The 6,000-nt window shown below is 43.1% G+C and overlaps 1 pseudogene; it reads left to right on the top strand.

The window, feature by feature from the left end:
- The first annotated feature begins 202 nt into the window (after positions 1-202).
- The window catches only part of LOC146174878 (uncharacterized), an 82,286-nt pseudogene continuing 76,488 nt past the window's right edge, over positions 203-6,000 (top strand).

The following is a 6,000-nucleotide window of genomic DNA, read 5'->3' as shown; positions in this document are numbered from 1 at the left end:
ACCACACTTTACACATGCCGGCACAGTTCGCTTATATTCTCGGACGGGTGTAAGTTCCCCGTTGTAGTGGACGTATCGCGGGACCACCTTTCCCACAAATGTGATGAGCGCGATGGTTGATTTTCCGAGCCGGCGGATGCTGGCGATCTGGCCTCCTCGCCAGACAATTTGGGCAGTGAGCGTTGCGCTTGTTTCATCGTCCATGCCTCCGCTGATACCGCGGCACACGTCTCCGGTAAGCTTTAAATTCCCGTGCACTGGTAGGGGGCCTTTACCAGTTGGCAAATTAAATTCGCCGATGAGGCGATCGGCGAGGTCTGGATTTCTTGTCCCTACAACAAGCAGATTCTGCTCCCATGCGGTTACAATGTCGAGAACATTGTCGGCAGCAGAAATGCCTAGGTGCGAGTTCAGTGCCTTGCCTAGCTCACCGCGTCGGAAGGTGTTCCTCAGGTCCGCGGTTACCCTGGGCTTGATGATGACAACATAGTCTTGAGGGTGCATCCATGGCATAGGACGGGGCTTCCACAGACACGGCTTAGCTTGCTTTCGAAGCGATGAGGCAGATTCGTGCGCTGGCGCTTGCTGCTTGGTTTGGGACGCCGCCGGTGTGGCAGCCGCTGTGTTGGAGCCGGCTCTGGAACGCCGGCTGAGAAGTTAAAAGAGCTCCTCGTGCTTGAAACGGGCAGGTTCCGTCACAGCTTCAGGTTGGACAGTCGAAACAGTCTTCCAGACCATTTAGGAAGGGTCGTATCCCCTCAGAGAAGCTTGAGACGCCATCTTGATAGGTGACGAGGGTTAGTCACTGCCTCCGGGAGCGACGCAGCCGTTAGGCGTAGCGCCAACTCCTTGTGGCAGAGTCAAAATCTCCCCTCGCTAAATGAAAATTGGGCCACCTGGATATATTTGGCGTTCACAGTATCCTGATGATGTTAGGAATACAGTAGTACAAATTTCAAGAGGGCCCCAGTTGATATGCCGCAATAATTAGCGAAACTTGACGGAGACGATGTGGCATGCGTCCGCTCGCAGTCACCGCAGAAGCAAGCGTCCTCCATTGAAATGCAGCCGCCGTGGTCGGGTTCCAGCCCAGGAACTCCGGCACAGTAGCCGGGCGTCTTACCAATGCGCCACCCCGGCGGGGCTCTAAAAGAATTACAAGTTACAGTATTTTAAAAGGTTTGTCTTAGGAACAATGCCTTGAGACAGCCATGGTCTCATTATTTTCATCTATAGCACATATTCATAAAGGTGAAAAGAACTAGTGAGACGTTCAAATGCTTATGCGTCAAAAAAATGATAAAGGACAGGAAGAAAAAAATCTTAAATAAATTAAGGTACTGAATGTTACATGTACATCAAACATAAAAGTTTCATGCTGACAATGTTTTCGGCCTGCGGAACTGTAGTGTGGTCTCTTTTTGTCGCTGGCTGATCTAAAATTAGCCTCCAGATCCGACACGTCTGTTTTACACTTCAACGCTCGTTCCGTGCGCAACAAGCGTGACGAGATCGATAAACTATTGCGTGGATTCTCCTTCAAATTTAGTCCTAATTATATCTGAAACTTGCTGTATTCACGCATCAGACATCCCTCCAATTGAAGGTTACCAACACTTATTTCTGAATCGCCCCTGCAGACGAGGTGGAGGCTTGGTAATTTACATTGCTTAAGAATTGCATTGTGAACAAATAGAATTTTCCGCAATAACAGCTAATGTTGAAGTGCTCACAATAAAAACCAGTAAGGAAATCATTAGTGCTGTGTACCGACTTCCAAATGGCAATGTCGAATACTTTTTTACGTTTTTTGAAAGCCTATTGGAGTATCTTTCTCAAAAGAGTTTTGTTTTCACTTGTGGTGGTGATTTTAATATTGACATCATGGACGAAAATAACAACTGTGATTTTGATGCTAGGCTGCTTTCAGCCGGTTACAAAAATGTTATTACCACTTCAACACGTGTTACTCCTTTCACCTCATCAACGCTTGATCTTCTTATCACTAATCGAAATACAGATATCCTCAGTGCGGGTACTATTTCATCCGACATAAGAGATCACTGCCCTGTCTTCATGACTTATCCAGGCCCTAGCAAAAAGCACTTGTCCCAGGAATTTATTTACCAGCCTATTTCCGAAAGTGCGTTAAAATCTTTCAAACACGAAATTACTGCGCATGACTGGAAATCTATATTGGAACTCAGTGATGCTAACTGGGCCTACTCGGCATTTTTTGAAGCTTTTCTTCTTATCTACAATAAACATTTCCCTTTTAAGAAAGCAAGACGATTGCGGAAAACTAGGAAACCTTGGGTGGCCTCAGAACATGTCAAGCGTATCAAAGAAAAGAACAGCCTTTATCACGCTTTTCTTCGTTTGCGATGCGAGGAAAAGCTCAAGGAATTTAAGACTCTGCAGAATAAACTAAATGCAACACTAAAACAGGCAAAATGTTTGCACTACAAAACTCTCTTCGCTGAAACTATAACTAATAACCCACCTGTCGTATGGAATATTGTCAATGAAATTCTTGGCCGTAGAAAGAAGACCGCATCACCACAAACAGTAATTAATGATGGCGTAGAGCTGTCTGGTGTGCAACTTGTGGATCACTTCAACCGGCACTTTGCTAACATTGTCTCAGCAAGTAATGTAGCCCCCCCCCCCCCCCCCAAGTATGAACACCTTGAGCTACAGTATCTCACAAAGTTTGTTTCTTGAACCGACTGGCACCGAGGAGGTCTACCACACTTTCTTTAACATGAAAAATTCTAAAGCGCTAGATTCTAATAATATACAACTAAGACCAGTCAAATTGGTAATAGAATGCATTGCGCCTGTTTTAGCCCACATTTTTAACTTGGCTCTTGAACTGGGAATTTTTCCAAATGCGATGAAAAAGGCTAGAATTACTGTAATGCACAAAGGGGGTGATGTAAATGTCGTGAATAAGTATCGGCCAATATCTATCCTCTCGATTTTTTCAAAAGGACTGGAAAAGGTAATTTTTCATAGCTTTATTAGATTCTTTGAGAAAAGTAATGTAATAACTGACTGCCAGTATGGGTTTAGGAAGGGACGATCGACGGAAATAGCCCTGCTTTCGTTAAAAGAAAAGATAGTTCAAAATATAGACACTAGTCTTTTTAATCTAGGTCTGTTCATCGATTTCAGCAAAGCATTGGACTCCGTTAATCATAGTATTCTGACAGGTAAGCTATCACAATACGGAATGAGAGGACAGCCCCTCAATTTAATTGCGTCATATCTGAAAGACAGAGTCTAATGCATCCGTACAAATAATATTTAGTCATCTTTATTGCCTCTACATTATGGAGTACCGCAGGGTAGTATCCTCCACCCACTGGTATTCAACTTATACATAAATGATATAGTACACATTACCAAGTCAGCTAACTGGTTTATATATGCTGATGATAGTAGCCTCCTCTTTGCCGGTAAAGATCCAAATGACATGGCTGTTCAGTGCAACGAAACTCTTAATAAACTTGCATGGTGGCCCCAGCCAAACCGCATTGTAAATAATCCTACAAAGACGAATGTTTACTGTTTAGGTCCCGCAATAAAACATTCACACTTCAAAATTCGATCAGCTTTATGAATGATCGCAGATGAGCACAAGGTTTTGGGCATTACACTAAACTGTCATCTAAGCTGGTATCACCATATTAACAATATGTGCAAAGAGCTCTCAGTGGTAGCACGCACTCTGTCCTGCGGCAGGAATATACTTCCAGAACAAATGTAAACTGCAGTTATATCATGCTCTATTTGCAACTCACGTAAACTAGTGTGCTCTTGTTTGGAGCACAACAACAAAAGGGAATAATAATAAAATCAACGTGCTTCAGAAAAAAGTCTTGCGCTATGTTGCGAACGTTGGCATAAACACAACTACAAAATACCTATTTCCGAAGTATGACATTATCCGAATCACAGACAGTTATGAATTTAAATTGTTAAACCAACTCTACTTCTCTTATGCTGAATCTGTCGATTTTATTAAGCTTGTTGCATCATTACAACCCCGGATAACAGATGTATGCATTAGAAACCTTCCTCGCTTGTTAGTTCCCAATTTCCGCACTGAATACAAACTTCAGTCCTTAAAACATAATTTACCATCCCTTCTCAACAAATACCCTAAACAGGCGTTTTCATCTAAAAAAGAACTAAAAATATTCTTTTGTAATCTGTGCTACAATAATACGCATCACTTTCATCTTCTCGAACTTTCTGTTTCTGTTTATGTGCCTTGTCTAGGTAAGACGATGTAGGTGTTAGTTTTGGTTTGTGATGTGCTTCTGCATTACGACAGTTTCTATTTCATATGCATCTGCGTTTGGCACTAACTAGCCCTGTACATATTTTTGCGGTTTTGAGAGTGGATTGCTTTTATTATTCTTCATGTAAACTGAAAACTGCGTCGACTCCTGTCTTGCACTTTGGCCCCTGGGCGGTCGTCAAGTTGCTAAGTGCAACTTTTAGCCCAGGGGCCATTCAGAGTTGCTTTGTAACTGCTCTGAAAAATAAATGAACTGAATTGAATTGAAATAAACTGCGGATATGTCAAGGCTTGAGCCTTATTTCTGCGACTGCAACACTACAAGCGCTGCCATCAAATTTGCAGCGCGTCCTAGTCATGTAACTTCGTCACGTGACTCGCTGACCTATCACTTTTTGTAGGTCATCTTTCCTATGTGATTGTCGGATCATCTGATTACGTTATCAATTGTTACAAGTCAATGTGTTTTTCTTTATTTTGCTATGCAACGGCATTATCACATTTTTTACTTGTTACCTTGGCCATGCGACTCAAGTGTGATCTGGTGACGCCATCCATTTTCTAGCTAGTCATCGTAGTGATTTGACTAAATCATGTGGCTTAAAGATGTTTTCACCTTATTTGCAAGTCAACTTTGTCATATCACTTGATGAAATGATTGTCTTTTTATCTATGGCACACCACTCCTCTTTTTTTAGACCTCGCCCACGTCATATGACATCGTCATGATACTAATGATGTCATCATGTTTTACAAGTCAGCATTGTCATTAGACGCCTTTCTTTGTGACATCAAAAACTACTTAGGATTTACTGCTGCATGATTTCTTTGAAACTTTTTCTCGTCATATGAATCTTTCAAGACAATAATGACGTTACCATTCTTTATGTCATGAATGTCATCACACTACGCCATACTGATTCATCGACGCGAACATTTACAAGTTTCTATGTACTACTCGATCAGGTTTAGAAACCCTCCTGTAATAAAATTTTTCAACGATATCGTTTTCCTCGGTGCATCAAGCAGTACGTGATCAAGGATGAATGTCTGAATAAAAATAATGAATTAAAGGCTTGCTGATTGTATGCAGTCCCGAAGTGAGCGATATTGTGGTCCCTTCGTCCAGGCAATCTATGAAGCAGGATTTCTCAGGGAAAGGCCCGCTATAGGCCAAGTAGCGCAATCATGTCGGTTTCAGTGCTAAGTAGTCCCGCTCGAAGTGGTGAGTGCTGGCTGGCTTCAATAGTTTCACATTTCCATATCGAACACCGTGGCCGGGGATAATATTATGGAAATTGGACAACGTCAGATCAAAGACAGGAGCGATGGCAACCCTGACCTGTTGCCTTAGAAGCGCAACATGCTCTGCACGGGTGTGTCTGCCGAGGAGGGTAATTTCAATCAGATGGAGAGCACGTGTGCGGCGCCTAAGATGTTCCTTTCTCGATACTAGGAGAGCAGCGCGTCTTTGAATTACGGAGCCGAGGCACTGATGAGCCTGTGCACATGAGGCGGTTCGCTAAATCTGCATAGCTTTGAGAAAGTTCCAGTGGAACCTAGCCAATGGGTATAAAGTGCGGGAGGCGTGCCACGAGCTGGTGGATATCCTGACAAAGTACTGGGCAGCGGCAAACACGTCGCTGTAAGCGTACTGCTTGAAGATCATCAGTCCGACTGAGAAAGTGGGC

Source organism: Amblyomma maculatum, chromosome 11, assembly GCF_055883805.1.
Source record: "Amblyomma maculatum isolate TAMU_Amacu chromosome 11, ASM5588380v1, whole genome shotgun sequence".
Classification (NCBI taxonomy): Eukaryota; Metazoa; Arthropoda; class Arachnida; order Ixodida; family Ixodidae; genus Amblyomma; species Amblyomma maculatum.
Note: the sequence above shows the minus strand (reverse complement) of the source record. Positions and strands in the feature narration are given on the sequence as shown.